General features: G+C 34.5%; 1 protein-coding gene across 1 annotated transcript in view; it reads right to left on the bottom strand.

Moving 5' to 3' along the window:
* Window positions 1-17,831, bottom strand: part of LRRTM4 (leucine rich repeat transmembrane neuronal 4) — a 763,440-nt gene that overhangs the window by 74,131 nt on the left and 671,478 nt on the right. The window lies entirely within an intron of this gene.

Here is a 17,831-nt window from a genome sequence, read left to right as displayed (position 1 = left end):
GGACAAGGATAAACATTTATATTTAACACTAAATGTAATAAAAGAGAGAATGGAGGGATGAAGAAAGTACTAAGGGGGAAAGGATGATATGCTTTACATTTTTAAAAGTCATTCTAGATGCTGGGTAGAGAACCGGATTGAAATGACAAAGCATTGAAACAGAGAAGATGGTTAAGAGGCTACTGAAATAATCTAAGCTGCAGATAATTGCTGGCTGGACAATTCTGACATTACTAGCTATGTAGAGAAGAGAGGAGGGAGCAGTGAAAAATAAAAGGAAAATGTTCGGCCTTGGAATATATTGTGAACATGGAATGAGTTGATATAGTGATGGATTGGATGTCATAGAGAGAGAAAGGTATTACCTGTGACTTCTAATGATTTGACTTTGAGTGAGTGTGTGCATGACGATGCCATTTAGTGAAATGGGAGTGATTAGAGGAGACATACAAATGAGGGTTTTGGGATGATGCTATGGAATCAAGTTAAAAATTTCCTTTTGTATGTATAAGATTGTAAGTCAAGTCTAAGATGATGGATAGACTTCTGCCTACCGAATGAATTACTATTTAGAGTACTGGGGAGAGGGTAGAGCTAGGAAAACAAATGTGTGCACACAAATGATGACACTGAATGAAGTTACAAACTGAGAGAGCACAGGGCTTGAAATGATGAAGGTGTGGAACTGAGCCTGGATCAGTAAAATATTAAGAGGTTAAGTGAAAGGGAAAATATTAAAAAAGGAGAATGAAAAAATCAGGTGGTAAATTAGGAAGAAAACTATGGAGATGTAGTTCTCCCAAGAGCAGAAATTATTTAATAAAATAAGTATTTAATTTTTCTGACTATATTTAACCACATAAAAGAAATAGGATATTGAATTTACTAACATAGAGTAAGTGATGACTTTGATGAATGTAAGTTTCCTTGTATTTGAATAGATGGAAGCCCACTTAGACTGCTGAAGAGACAATGAGAAATAAGAAAGAAGCTACATACTAACAAGTGTTATTTTAAATTTTTTTCTTTAAAGCAGACTAAAGAAATGCTATAGCATCTGCACTGAAACACTTTTCCAAATGCTAGATTATTACAAACGCAATAGTTGATCACACAAAGAACTTAGTAAAACTAATGTAAATGATTACAGAAAAATCACCAAGGAGTTTAATATAGTGGCAAAGAATTTAGGATTAGGAGTAAAGGACAGCTGGTTTTGAATCCAAATTTCACTGCATACTCTAGGTATACTCTTAAATAAGTTGCATAAACCCTTTCAACATTATCCAGTCAGTCAAAAAGAGAAAATAATAAGGTTGACAATATTAAGGACTATACTGATATGTTCTTTAAGAATTTGGAAACTAAGAAAATGGGTTGCCTTTGAAACATAAACTGCTAAATAGAAATAAATGAATTTATTCATATATTATTTATTCAATTTATGTCTTATGTGTATTATAATTTTGAAATTCACTTGTAGAAAGTGGAATAGCTACAAAGCCGGAAGAATTTAGCAATACCTTAAATGAACTACATTAAACTACTTAAAAAAAAAATCTCATGTCATTTAGAAGAAAGACTTGGTCAGCCATTAAAGCAAAGAGAAAAGGAATGTCACCAGGGAAAGTGCTGATCGCAGCATTCAAGTACAACACAGTAACAAGTGTACATTATCTATCATCTCCAAACATCTTTGTCTCCTGTGGAATGTTCATCTCTGGAGGAGATACAGATATAACTACAAAGGGGAATGTGAATTTCCATTCTTGAACGGAAACTCATCACAATCACAAGAGGGCCTTCTAGCTTTCTCAGACAGACACATTCAGCTTGATTGACCCTGTTCCCTTGCTTTGTTTCCATGCTCACCAAGTCACCCTCATTCTCTTGTGCATGTTCACCTCATGAAGAGAACATGCTGATGTGAGGGACCTTTGAGTATTTCTCTCTCTTGAGACCATTAGCTCTTGTGGTAAATCAATCAAGTGATTTCTGATTTTGATTTGGCTTCCCATGGCATTGGATGGCAGAGGAGAAAAATGTGCCGATCACTCTGAATTTAAGCATTTCCGGAACCTTAAGGCATTATGTTCCATTGTAAAATAATAGACCAGAAATTTGGTGTATGTTTCAACTCTGTAGGCATTGGAAACTGCAAGAGTTAAGTCTCCCAGGATCTAATCATTCACATGCAGTTGAAGAGAAAGTTTTGGGGTCTTAGAAGTATCAAATTCCAGGGGTTTGCCCTTATGATTCGCCTGTTCTAATGGTTACTGATTGTGTCTCCATTTAATCAAAAGCACACATTACTGAACTCTTTCCTCTGAATGCTGCTCAGATTTAATCTAAAGATCATGGTGATGCTAGAATCTGTACACTTTTTGACTACGTCTTGATGGATTGACGTATATTTCATGGCACTGAGAATTTTCTCATCTAATTTCTGAAAACATATTGTTTAAATTGACCAAATTCCAGATTCATGAGTAAAAAGTTGTATAAGAGGATAATTAAAATAGCCATCAAATTTTATTTCTTAGGTTATGTAGATAAGCTCAATATATCGAGTTCTGATGCAATTAAAATATATTGATTTAGTTTTAGGAAATATCTATATCTATGATGATACCCCTTGCCTGACTTTAAATTTATCTCCTCCTGGGAACTAGATAGTTATAATATTATTACTATTATTTTTGCTTTTTCTCAGGAATCAGATTTTCCATTTTTCACAGTTACTTATTCTAAATATAACATTCTAGTTTGGGGATACAATAGAACAAATGAAATGTTATTTTCAGAATACGCCAGAAAATGTCATTTGCTTTCACTCTTGGGAAATAGTGAGAGAATAAAAGCTTTGCTGTCTGCGTTAGAAAAGTCTTGCTTAGGCTTAAGTGTTTACATACTGATTTTGGATTTAATGAAAAGAACAGTCATTTCTTTCATCATTTCTCTATTACTAACATTTTTGGAGTAGAATTATCTCCTGTGAGTTTCTCTTTATTATTGTATGATCTGATGTAAGTGATTGCCTGATTGCCTAAGCATGCCATTTGGGACACCGCTGAGCACTCTAAAGAGTTGCTGCTCCCTCCTAAATTGCAGTAAAGTAGGAAAGCTCTTAAAACTTCAAGAGGCAAAGACCATCTCCATTTCAATGCTTCCATAATTTCATTTTATTTGGGCCCAAATGCCACATGTGTACTATCTAAAAATGGAGCAGTAATATGAAGTGGAAAGGATATCATTGTAATGGACATTTCTAAAAGATGGTGCTAGTTCCCTTGACTTCACATGCTTTGAAGTATTCAGAGAATGAAATGATGACACTTATGAAGAATCTAAAAAATTCCTTCTTGAGTTCCCATCGTGGCACAGCGGAAACAAATCCGACTAGGAACCATGAGGTTGTGGGTTCGATCCCTGGCCTCGCTCAGTGGATTAAGGATCTGGCATTGCTGTGAGCTGTGGTGTAGGTTGGCAGCTGCAGCTCCTATCAGACCCCTAGCCTGGGAACCTCCATATGCTGTGGGTGCAGCCCTAGAAAAGACAAAAAGACAAAAAAAAATTCCTTCTCAAGTATTTAGTGCAGTGCTACCCTTTGAGAGAAGACAAGAGAAAATGTACAGATCCATTAGGGAGTTAACAATTTCATACGACAACTATAAAGTGTGGGTCATATGAATGTAAAACTGAATTTTCTTTGTATTTTCAAAAACAGACCTTTGTTTCTTTACTTGCCAAAGACACTTTAACTAATTTAAGCTCTTATGAGCAGATTGCCCACTCATAGCAATTGAAAGTACATTCATCTTCCAGCTCCCACCTTCTTTTCACTTTGTAGCTATAGAACAATAGAACAAATTTAATATGCTTAGTACTAAACCAATCAATTATCTCAATTCACCTTTGCAGTCATTCCCACCTTCAATCTTACCTTTTGCTTTAAAACTTCAGATTTACTGGAGGAGTTCCCATCGTGGCTCAGAGGTTAATAAACCTGACTAGCATCCATGAGGTCACAGGTTCTTTCGATCCTTGGCCTCTCAGTGGGTTAAGGATCCAGCGTTGCTGTGAGCTGTGGTATAGGTCACAGATGCAGCTCTGATCTGGTATTGCTGTGGTTGTGGTGTAGGCTGGTGTCTATAGCTCCTATTGGACCCCTAGCCTGAGAACCTCCATATGCTGAGGTGCGGGCCCAAAAAAGACAAAAAAGACAAAAAATTAAAACTTCAAATTCACTGTAAATTTCTCTTTAATTCCTGCTCTCTAACGTCTTTTTTTTTGTCTTTTTTTTTTGCCTTTTTCTGGGGTCACTTCTGTGGCATGTGGAGGTTCACAGGCTAGGGGTTTAATCAGAGCTAGAGCCGCCAGCCTATGCCAGAGCCACAGCAACGTGGGATCCAAGCTGCGTCTGCGAACTACACCACAGTTCACAGCAACGCCGGATCCTTAACCCACTGAACAAGGCTAGGGATCGAACCTACAACTCCTGGTTCCTAGTCAGATTCGTTAACCACTGAGCCAGGATGGGAACTCCTCTGCTCTCTAATATCTAATCAGTCATTAGGCTTTCAAATGCTTCTGTAATTTCCTACCACAAAATATACTTATATTTTGCCCTAGACCTTCTACTTTGAAGAGCCTACATATGTCACTATTCCAGCTGTGACCCTCCCTATAGGACTAGAATATATGGAACCAAGAGAATGAATTTATTCAAAGTCTGTGTTGTCCTTCAAAGGTCCAAAGATTTAGAAACTGGATCTTGAATTCTCTGCTCAAATAATCCCAAAGTTCACTTCCACTGAAAATTGGGAACACAGACCAAAGAGAGACTGAGGATGGGATTGAGAAAATTATAGGCAGCACTTCAACATGAGGTTGAGGATGTCCATACGCACATGTATGATGTTTGTTGAATGCAGAAAGACCTGGAGTTAGAAAAAGAAGAGAAGCAAGATGCAAGCTATTTGTGTCCATTTGTACTCTTTTACCAGTCCCAGAATATTAGTCTTCCCTGCCTAAAATATTCAGTTTAATCCTGCTATTACCTATTAATTAAAATAGTGCAACCTATTAACTGTTAATTGTTCATTTTGTTTCATAGAAAAGCATTTCACTTATGACATCAGAGTTTACAGAATCTTCACTATAATCTGGCCCTTGGTCCTAGATCATGTGATGCTTTTTGATTGGTTAGTGTCTCCCCTCACTCCCTGTAATTTCATGTAAATTGCAATTTTTTTAACTGCTTAGTATACTTATGCATAAATTAATTATGAAGTTCATTTTTGTTATATAAACATATGCAGAAAACAAGGTTTCTGTTTCAATTAATCTGATTTCCTCTTCCATTTCTCTTTAGGTTGTGGATTTTATTAACGTGCCCTGGAAAAGTAAAAGCAATGTGTTCTAGTGCTTTAGCAGCTTCTTGTGCTTGACTCCTCTAGAGTATTGTACCTCAGCCTTACATTTTAATTCATCAAGATTGAAGACCTCAAAACTTTCATTTATATATTTTGACCAAATTTATTTTTAGCAAAATAGAATTACGGAGAATGGAAAAACATGAATGGTCATTTAGTTTAACCCCCTCTTTTTGGCAAGAATCCACAGCATCCATCCTTGACAGATGACCAAAGACTCATTGTCCATCCAATTAACCTTAGACTACCAAATACATATACTACAGCACTCTGAAAAGTTTTAACCTGACCAATGAATAATACAAACCTCCCAGATTAGGACTAACTCATAATTTCACATGTGAGAAGTTACACTAATTTGATTACCAGGGCTATTATTCTTTAATGGAGAAATCAGAGAGACTCCTCCATACCTGGTTTGCACAGGAAACATTATTTTTACCATGATGCAGATTTCTATAAAACTATGTTTTATCCTTTAAAAATATTTTTTAATGTACTTTAATCTTTAATTTTCACCTTCAGGAATTTTATGTTTTTATTCCTGCGAGTAATGGGAAAGGAATAAGTAGGAGTAGAAAGAAATTTTAGCCCTGCTTTCCTGTTTGTTGCCTATATTTCTATGTTTAAAATAAGTTGTCTGCAAGCGTTTTTGAGAAAGAGAGAGAAAGAGAGTCTATGGGTATGTGTGTGTATAAGTGCTCCAGAGAACATAATTATAGAATGGAATGGAGACTATTTGCATGTTTTGAATTCTGAAATTGTGTGTTTTAAGATTTTGTGTTGGAAGTTCCCATTGTGGCTCAGTGGTAATGAACTCACCCGATTAGTATCCATGAGAATGCAGGTTTGATCCCTGGCCTCACTCAATGGGTTAAGGATCCAGTGTTGCTATGAGCTGTAGTGTAGATTGAAGATGTGGCTCAGATCTGGCATTGATGTAGCTATGGTATAGGCCAGCAACTGAAGCTCTGATTCAAGCTCTGGGAACTTCCATATGTCACAGGTGTGGCCCTAAAACTATTAATTAATTAATAATTTAAAAAAGATTTTGTGTTTATATTAATGTTACAAACCTTGTCTCAAAATTTAAAATTAAGCTTTACATTGTCAAAAATTCTTACAGATAATGTCGTTGTAAACTAGAATTGCAAAATAAGAAATAGGAGTGTGTTTATTTAAAATTAGGTAATTTTATATTAAACTATTTCTCCTTAAGGTAAAGCAAGTGGGACAAATATGGTGAAATGTACCAAATTTTAATTTTAGTTTGTTTGATTTTTAGATCACAAGTGGAGCTCTTACTATATATATCTGATCCTATAAATGAAATATAAATATATACAAATATTATAGTTCTAATCACTGTTATCTTTAAAAACAGAGTTTTCATGGTTAAAATTTAGCACAACTGGATTTGCGTTACTAGCCAACGACTTACCTTTAAGGAGATTTTTATTCATTTTTATAAATTTAGCAATGTTCAACCTCCTGCCTTGTTTAAAGTTTATGTTACCGGAGAAGAATTTTTACTTCTATTTTGTAATTGCACAATGCTATAATAATAAATGGTGTATGCCTCTCTCTTTATACATATGTTTAAAATGTACAAAGAACACATATATACACATATGCAATGAATCTATACTCAGAATTCAGGTGGTTTGCAACTACTGAATATTGTTTGCAGCTTTGGTATTTCTGCCTATGTACCTTCATTGGTGTGTGTGTGTGTGTGTGTGTGTGTGTGTGCTTTAAAAATAACTTCTCTCCATGGTCTCTGCATCTTTGCCTCTCTGTTCTATGCATACTAAGTATAATTTAACCACTCCCTGGCACGCACTTACATCGTTCTCTAATGTGTTTCCTACTTACAAGAGCTTTGCTGTTGACCCTCATCTATTTAATTCCTTCTACAGCATATTTAATCCCAAACATACAATTCATTAGCTAATAAAGTGTGTCCTTTATATCTAAGCATCCAATTTTTCAACCTTTGCTATAATGACTTGGGAAAAGTTTTACCCCAAATCAGTGTTCTGAATTATATGACAGTAAGGAATATGTCTATATATCAGTGAAAATGTTGACATCTGAAAGAAAGGATGTTAGATTGCTGACATCACAGTTCAATCTCTCTCCTGATATCCTGCTGTTGTTACTAAACATTTCTCCATCTTTCCTTAGAATTTAGCCCCAAATGGGCCTTAATGTTGCATTTACCAAACACCTGTGAGCACTGTCCTCCTAGGTGCAATTTAGATATCATCTTTAGTATCTGTACCATTTTTCTTTTTTCTTTTTTTAGAATTTATATTGTGGCTCATGTTTGTTGCAGTGCAAATAAATATAATATATACCTGACAATATGGCATCTTTTTATTCTGCATGTAGACATATCTTTTTGGATTTATTAAATGTTAAATAATTTGAGAATTGGTATCCTAAAAACATTCTATTATGCAGAAATCCACAATGGATTGTTCTACTGGTAGTTAAAAACATTTTAGTGATTTGCTAGAAGGTGTTTGGGGGTTTGGATACACTGGGAACCCATTCTTTTTTTACAGAATTTAAAATGTAATGTAGGCTTCTACTTCTGATAATTCACTCTCCAACACACTGGCAGACACAAATTAGGTTTTGATACTTTGAGATGTCTGTTCTATGTTATATTATTGCTTTTGTTTAGCATGTCTGGACTTCCTATCACCAATTTAATTGCAAACCATTTTGAAGTTTATGTTAGGCTTCTTTGCATTCTTATTGAGACTAAAATATGCTAAATGTCTACACATGCATTCAAATTGATTAAAGCTTCACACACATACACAACACACACACACACACACACACTGTTTCCCTGACCACCACTTGGATTACACATCTTATGATTTCCAATAGTCTAATTTCTATTGCATTGCTTTAATGCATCCTTGAAGAGATTCTTTTCTCTACCCTGCTTAATAAGGTAGAGAAAATTAAGAAACTTAGATACTTAGATCCTTTAACAAAAAAAGTTAAAAGGTGAATTAATATTTCTATCTTCTCTGTTAAGATTTGAATTGTCTCAATGTATTTCCGGTTTATTATAACAAAGATATGTTAAAATGAGTGCATTTTGATATTTATTCTGAATTCAAATAAAATTCTAATTCCCAAGTCTTGCCATTTTAAATGAACTGTAACTCATAGATAAGACAGTGAGACTGGTTGAAGCTAGCTGTAGCATCTCTAGTGTACTTAAAGATGTCCAAGACAAAGATGAAAACAGGTCTCTAGGGAGCCTGTGACAAAGGTTTGATTAGAGGGCAAGGTGTTGAAATTGAAAGCCATGGAGGATTAGGAAAAGGAAAAGTTGAAAGAACATGCTCATTGATCTAATCCAGTAGCTAAAGAGTCCAGAAGAATTCAGGCACTACCAAGTTATTAATACTGAGAGAAGGGGGAGGGTATAGTACACTAGACACATTTTATTAGCAAAATTAGAAAGTTAGAAAGTAGAACATGTTTATTGAGTTGGGAGAATTATGGTGGGTTATTTTGAGTTTGCAGTGACAGCTCTCTAAAAGGAACTCTGTATGAAATATAGATCTGGAACTTGGGTGAAAATGGTTGGAATTACAGATTTGGGAGTTGTATGACATAGAAATAATGGATGAAACTGTAAAAGTAAATGAACTCTGAAGGGGAGTGATCATAAAAGGTGAGAAGGTTTATTTTAAAGCTCCTATTTTCCTTTAAAAAAATCCTCTGTGTCTTACCCATCCACATTCATGCATCCAACTCTGATTGCGAATATGCCATTTGTTCTCCAACTTTGCATGTATGTCCTAACTAGGTCAGAGTAGTTGAATCCATAAATTTATCTACACCAACATATTTTATCTTAGCTCTAGAGAAAGTAAATTTAAATAAAATAAAGATGCCTCACAATGAACTTTTTAAGTATATCAATCACTATAAAAACTAGTAGAATAAGTTTGACGTTTGATTTTTATCAGCTTAACTATGTGTTGGCATATTCACTTATAAATTTACTTTAGTAAACATTTTATCAGTAAATATAATTTTATATTAAGCTTTAAAATATGTTATTAGTAAACACATTAAAACTTTATTAGTTTTAATTGTGTTAGTCTTTAATGTTACTTGTCTTCATCATAATGACTTTCTAAAGTAAATCTTGTGACTTTAAAAATAAAATATGCTCATCATAAAACAGTTTTAATTATGAAAATTAAAAATATTTTCTTCTTAGATAAAATGGAAGGATGATATTTTGATATGTATGTATCTTAAATATATAAGGTTCTATTTAATAATAAATAACAAAGATAATGTTTGCATTTTTCTATATTTCTATTTCTCTTTTGTGTAATGCCATTAAATATCCCTGATATAAGTAATTCTTAAAAAATAGGAAGAAGGTACAGTTAATACCTAAATATAATATTGTGATTTATATTTGGTCGTTCAGATAAGTCTTTGGTCTTTCACCACAGTTCCTGGATCACAACTCCCAAAACTTGGAATTTCCTGAAAGATAGGAACAATGGAAGCCATCTTTTGCCATAATATTTGGTCATTTGTTGTCATTTCCTGAAATTGCTTCAGTGCCATAAAGGTGAGATGAGTGTCTTATTATTTTAATGAGGAGCCATAAAGTGCCAGGGGAACCGGGAATGGACAGCTGGAGCTTTCGTCTCACCCCTTGACCATCTGGGAGGGGAGAGAGGCTGGAGGTTGAGTCTAATCACCAATTGTCATTGATTTAATCAACACTTTGACAAGGAAACCTCCATAAAACCCCAAAAGGATAGGGTTTGAGGATGGTTGTAACATCCAATCTATATCTGGTCAGTCATGTGACAAGCTGGGCTTGTGACTACATCTGAAGAGGAAGGGAGAGGTAGGCTGTGGGACTGAGTCCTTCACTTATAGAATCCAACATTATCTCTGGGTAGATGGGGTCAGAATGGAGTTGAATTATAGAACACCTAGCGGGTATCTGAGCATTGCTTACAGATGTGGGGGGAAATCTTCATGTCCATGTTAAAACTGACACCAGAACATTTACTATTTCAATGCTTAGTAAACAAGATCTTTGGGGGAATTAATAATAGGATCCTTATAGCCTAACTCTGGTCTCTTGTACATATGTCATCAAGAGAAATCATCCCCATCATAGGCAAGATATAAGAGACCAATAATATTTTAACTTATTTTAGAGGAATCATTCTTTGTCCTCTAAGGTAATATAACTCAAATCCAGAACTTTATGTGTATTGGGAAAGTCACCTAAATTCTTATACCAATTTTATTCTTTAAAAATAATGAAACCACTGATCAAATTGCACGTTTTAAATATGTGCATGTCAATTAAACCTCAATAAAAGGGGAAAATAACCCAAGAATAAAAATACTTAATGAAAAAATTAAAGTCTCCTAATATGTGTATAAATGAGGTGACATTATGTTTCTGTTAAAAGAAAAAAAAAACAGGTTATCTTAAATTCTAAAGTCAATGATAAATAGTAAGTCACATATACAGAATGAATTTTTTTCTTTTTTTGGTCTTAGGGCGGCAAGTGCAGCATTTGGAAGTTCCCAGGCTAGGGGTTGAATCAGAGCTACAGCTGCCAGCCTACATCACAGCCATTGCAACGTAGGATCTGAGCCGCATCTATGATCTTCACCACAGCTCACAACAACACCAGATCCTTTAACCCACTGAATGAGGCCAAGGATCAGGATAGAATCTGCATCTTCATGGATGTCCTCATAGGTAATAGTCAGATTCATTATTCCTGAGCCACAACAGGAACTCCCAGAATGTGATTTAAATTGTGAGAATCTCTAATTCCTCTTTGAATACTTAAATAGGAAGATATTTTCTGAATGAAAGGTACCCTTTTTTTGGTTTAGACATAATAATATCTTAAATTTTAGTCATTTGAGGCAAGAAATTCTCTCCAAAAATATTAACACATATATTTACACACATATATTGCACAGTAAGAAAAGCAATAGCAAACTTCTGTAGTCAGTTGACAATTTCATGTTTATTCGCTTATATATCTATATCTATGATAAGGTCATTTGAGAAGCATTACCCCAGGGAACTACCATCACATTTGTAATACATAAGCCATGACTAGAAAAATAAGTTTCAGTAAGAGCCACCAGGAAATAGACAATAATTATGAGCGAAAAAACAGTTTAAAATATTCTGTATGGGTTAATCATGTGATCTGAAATCCAAGAACCTCTTGCATTCCAGAGGGTATATGTTTTCTCTGGGTACTGAGGAGAAGGGTAAATGACATGAAGTAGGGGAGAAGCTGAGAGATAAGTCAAAGGGCCCTCTCCTCTGTCCAAGTTTTATAGGAATTAGTTTTGAATGAGAAAATATAAAAAAATTGTTAGGGAAATAAAGTTCTTAGATGCTGTATTTGGAGGTAGTTTTTCAAGCCTTGGGATATAATGAATGATATATGATAAAGTGAAAAAAGCATGAAAAATGAAGTAAAATATTTGAATCTTAATTCTTCTTTACCATTAATTTATTAGGTATATGGTTTTGGTCCAACTGCATAATTTTTCTAAGCCTCAATTTCAATGTTTCAAAGACTCTTGATATATTGCAATTGCTCAATAAATATTAGCTTCCTTTTGGGTTGTTTTGCTAATGCCAACATTTGCAAACACTTACTCCAGGGTATTCTCCATGATTCCTATGTTTTTTCTCATTTTCATTTTCTTCCACACATCTTTCTAACAGCTCTCTCATCTTGTCCTTTTGTTCCATCTTTAGTTGTAAATACATGATGATGATGATATTGATAATTAATACTTAACGAACAATTAATATACACTGGAGATTGTGCTAAATGCTTTACATACATTACACTTATTTCATATATGGTAAGGTCTACTGTTACCTAAGCTTATATATGAGGGAATAAACATTCAGAGATAAGTATTTTCTCCAAGATTACACAGATGGTAAGTAGCACAAGTGGTAAGGAGCACAGCGGGGATTCAAATCTATATGTTCAAAAAACAAGTTCTTGCCCAATTCAGTATGGAATGTGTTTTCCAAAGTCTAAGGGGATGGATAGGAGAATGTAACTAGGGGCTAAGGTTTGTGTTTGATCATCAGTTGTTAAAGTCGGTCTAAGAGAAATTTCAATTTGTTTCTCTCTTCTGCTCCAAGAACATTTTAATATTGTTACATTACTACAATCAATACAAATAATGTATAAGAGCATGAAATCAGAGAATTGTCCCCACGTTGTATGCAAGCAGGTGAAATGTTAAGATGAGATCATTCTGTCACCCTGGGAACCAAGCCCTGTGGGGCTCCCGGGCACAAAAGCTTTCTGTGTCCTCCATTTCTTGTTTTTTGGGACATGGGCCTCATTCAGCCTTCATGGCCTTCCCTCGATTTCCAAGGGGCAGGTTCAAGCAGTTACTTTATCAGGGAAGGAAGTGGATCCACATACAAGGGAGGAACAGTTAAGAAACAGTAGTACAGCCTCGGGGCAGGATCCTGGTTCCTTCCCAAGGGACAGACATAAGGGCGTAGGCATCTGATACACCAAAGAGAAAAGTTATATTCTTTATGCTTTTTAGAAATGAATACTGTAAAATTGAACAGGGTAGAGTCCTTCCTTGTGCTTCTCCCTGGCTTAATTGTACCCTAAACACAATCACTAGTGAGCTACAAATTAGGCTCTGTGATCACAATTGCTTGTGGATTAAAGATTATTAGTACATGATTTTTTTTTTTTTTTCTCAGAACATTCCTAGTTTGTTCAAATCTCATCAATATGCTTTTTGGCAAGTACTGTTATTCTAGGCAATAACACAAAAGATAACCTCCATGATCACGCTGAGATAGCCTGATGCAAGATTTGATGACAAAGATTCCTGCAAAGAAAGAAGAATGCATATCTGCCCCAATCCTGATTCCTATTTGAAAACCTATTTTTTCTCCTTTTTACTATACAACTCCCCACAATTCTTCTCAATGAAAGTGAAGTGGTCTTTAAGGCATTAGCCTGCTGTGACCTCATTTGTCTGGCAAATCAATAGATGCTATATTTTTCTCCTCCACCTAAAACTCTGTCTCTGCATTTCTATATGGCCCTGGTGAACAGAGGTTGAGTTTTGGCAATACCCTCAGAAGTTAAGTATTTATAAGGATGAAGATAGAAAGCAAAGATTTTGGGAGGTTAAAGCCATTTTAGTATGACTTAAATTTAGAGTCTCAACAGTGTCATAAAAACCAACAAATTAATATACAATAGATGCTTATGTTACTTAAAGAAGTGATTTTCGTTGTTAAGCAGAAGCAAATTTTCAACTTGTTTTCTCTATGTATCATTTCTAGTAGTTGTTTTTCTACTTCTAAGATTGTAATTAGTATATATAAGAAGACTTTCTGCAATGTTTAATGAGTAGGAACAGATAATGTAACAATTTTAAGCTCTATCCTACTATTTTTTATACCAGAGTGAGAGAATTTCAGCTCATGGAAACTATTCCTGATTTTGTTACCTCAAAGTACCTTTGCAAATTAGTTTTAGAATACATTTCCCATTCTCCCTCCCCACCTCTTTTGAAGTAGAGAGTGGCATTTTGCTTCCCATTCTACTTAAAACTGCTATTAACACTTACCAAGTTCTGAAATGTTACAGTCAGTTTCTTCTCTGAATAATACCTCAAATAACATCCAGAAATACATAAAAATGGATTTGTGAGTAATTGATGTTATTTCAATGAAATGATATTCCTGAATTGGACAACAACATGGGAGGTGTTAACAAGAACTCATTGAGGATTTAAAGGGCTAAATAAACCACATATCATTTTGAATTTGATCTGGGAAAATTACAGCAATTTATCCTGGACTTATTTATCAATTATTTCAGGATACCTACTTTTTGCTCTGAAAAAAAACCCATCCATCCACCCATTTTTAGTTTACATAATTATTTTGTTTTTTACCAAAAACAATACTAGTAATGAAAGATATAACACTCATTCTGCAATAAAAAAGGAAGGGGACTTTGGGTACCCATTATGGGAGCCAGGTAACCTCAAGTCCTCTATAATGTAAATATTCTGCACTAAAATATTTTTGTAACATTTTTTCCCAAGCATGTTTTCCATAATATAGTGTTAATTGTAAAACTGTTAAAAATATAAAAAGAAATTAAAATGCAGTGTGAGAAAAATAAGTGTTCTCTCAAATAATTATTGACAATAGTTGGGGAGTCAATGAGGTAGAGAGATACAGATATTTTATCCCCAAATGACAATTTCTGAGAGAAGTTCTCAAAGCACGAACATAGGATTGCATTAACAGTTTTAGCTAGGTCTCAGAAAATGCAAGACTCACAGAAAAAGGGAAAAATTCTCAATTAACATTTTTATAACTAAAAACATTTTACTGTCCCTACATCCTCAAATGGTAATCTTAAATTGATAAGAAATCAGTGGATGGTTTTTACTGTAAAAGAGCTTGACAATTTGCAAACAATATCCATTTTCCTTATAATTAAGTAATTAATTATATTTTCTAATCTATTAAGCCTCAATTGCATATCAAGCCATCCTGCTAGATAATTTTAATCCTGTCATTTTCAATTAATCATGCCTGTTTGTTGGAGATGATTATCCTGGAAAATCATGGATTGTCATGAAAGTATTTTTATTCTAACACAACATTTCTCACATTGTGAAATAGGTTATCTTATTTGGAAGTTCCTATATGCAATATGTGATATAACTAATTTCTTTATCAAATTATAGGTAATTATGCTTATAAGCATATTTGAATAATTCTATATAAAATTTTATATATTTACCTATTTATTTGTTTTTTCTTTTTTCTTTTTTTTCTTTTTAGGGCCGTACCTGCAGCTTATGGAAGTTCCCAGGCTAGGGGTCAAATCGGAGCTACAGCTGCCAGTCTACACTGAGTGTCTACTACATGCCAGGCCTAACCCTGAGGACACAATAAAGGGAAATCCACCTGCTTCCCCAATATTGCTTCTGTTCCTGAAGGTCCCTCTTTTAACTTTGATTTTTGGCTTATGATTTTGGTATTCTTTTTAATGTCACCAGTAATAACAAAGCATTTTTTCCCGTTTGAAGATGAATTTCTTAGTAAGGGGGGTTATGGAACAAAGGCAAATTGGGCTAACAGTCATTTGCTATTTTAAATTGAGTTTAGTGAAATGTACAATGCTCAAATTGTCCTTATTCCCCTTTTTCCCCAAATCACAGCAGAAATAAAATACAATGGGAGCAAAACAGGTTCTGAAGGAAGTTGCAAATGTAACTACATAATTGTTTGAGCAAAGGCATTCTTTCAGATGCTTTCTTCTACAAAACCAGCCTTTCAAGTATACTAAAATAGCTATTCCTTTCTTTTTCTTGATTCTTTCAGAACATAGTCTGGTCATCCAGCAAATGCTTAAATGTACTTGATGGAACCTTCAACCATCATCTGACAAGGTCATACAATGATATCAGTGAACATCAAAATTCTATCTGCTGGTCCTCACATACAGAAGACAGGATCATAAAACAAAATAAAAACAAAAAACAAAACCACCCCCCCCCCAGTTGGTTGGGTTTTCACAGATGCCCTGCCTAGATGTGGTTTTCCATTTCCTATGATAATAGGTAAAGAAAAAAAAAAGAGAGGATGGACTTGGTACTGATATCAGCATTCATGTTTCCAGTCATAAATTTGTCATCTCTCTGACCATGAATCCAGGAAAATGTCACTTTCAATTTACTGTCTTTAAAAGGTCTTTGTAACACTGGGGTGTGATGGGAATTCATTACAATGAAATACTTTGAGATCTTGAATTTTTAAATGCCATGCAATTCCAGTGATTATTAATATTCAAGATACAATATGCCAGTCAAAATTATAGAAAGTTCAGAGCCAGTTTGGTAACCTGGGAAAAAGGGAAATAAAAAACTCTACTGTGTACATATAAAAATATTCAATATAAAAAGGGAAATAAAAACTCTACTCTGTACATATAAAAATATTCAATATAAAAAGACAAATGCTCCAATAGAAAAATGTAAAAAGTTTGCAAACATTCATAGTAGGCAAATAAAATAGCTAATAAAATGTCAAATATTTAGCCACACTAGTAACCAAAGGTGCACAACTTAAAATAAAGAGATACACTATTTTCACATATCAAATGGACAAAAATTTTTAAAAAGCCAGCAAGACTGTGAAAAATTGGGCTCATGCATACCCTGCTCATAGATGGCAAAACTTGAATATTAATTATTAAAAATTGAGCATTATTATTATTATTATTTTTGTCTTTTTGTCTTTTCCAGGGCTGCACCCATAGCATACAGAGGTTCCCAGGCTAGGGGTCTAATCGGAGCTGTAGCCACTGCCTATGCCACAGCCACAGCAACACCCGATCCAAGTCGCATCTACAACCTACACCACAGCTCAGGCAATGCCGGATCCTTAACCCACTGAGTGAAGCCAGGGATCAAACCCGAAACCTCATGGTTCCTAGTTGGTTTCGTTAACCACTGAGCCATGAGGGGAACTCCAGAACTGAACATTTTTGAAAAATGAGCATTATTTTCATTAAAAATGTATTTGGAATTTAGCTTCAACTGTTTAACCCCTCTCCTTCCCATATTTCGTTTGAAATATTATCAAAATAAAGAAAATTCAAGATTAGTGATAAATTAAGATAGAGAGGGAACTGGACTTCTCTTTTCTTATAAGTGACAAGTTATTAGGATAAATCTTTCTGAGATCTATTTATACTGCGGAGACTAGCTACTTTTTATATAGTTGGGGTTAGCTGTCACTTCTATGGATTCAAATGCAGAGAGAAATTTCTTCTGTTTAGAAATGGCCCAGAGGCTCACAGTTGTGCTCTAAAATAAGTGATAAAACTTATACCTTGCCACTTTTTTTCATTAACAATGTCGACATCCCAGTGTGGTTTTGCTTGTTATTTCCAAATAATGAACAGATAATAGTGATCACTTTGAGGGCACACATAGCTAAAATATGTGTGACGAAGAAATGAGAGCAATGGGTCTGGATGGAGAGAGAAGAGAGAAAACAAAGGAAGAATCTGATGATGGTCAGAGTGTGTTTCCTAATTTTTCAAATCTCATTTTTTTTTCTATTTGGCTTTGAAAACTTTTTGATAACTTAGATTTATTACACATTCCAAAAATCTTAAATTTCATTCTAAATCCTACATTTATTCTTAGAAACAGTATCAATTTATTTAATCCTCACACTTTTCAGGGGAGGCTTTTAATCTCATTTTACAGATAGGAAGGATAAAGTCATACAGAAGAGGAAAATTAGGG

Source organism: Phacochoerus africanus, chromosome 5 (genome assembly GCF_016906955.1).
Source record: "Phacochoerus africanus isolate WHEZ1 chromosome 5, ROS_Pafr_v1, whole genome shotgun sequence".
NCBI lineage: Eukaryota > Metazoa > Chordata > Mammalia > Artiodactyla > Suidae > Phacochoerus > Phacochoerus africanus.
This window is presented reverse-complemented; position numbering and strand designations above follow the sequence as displayed.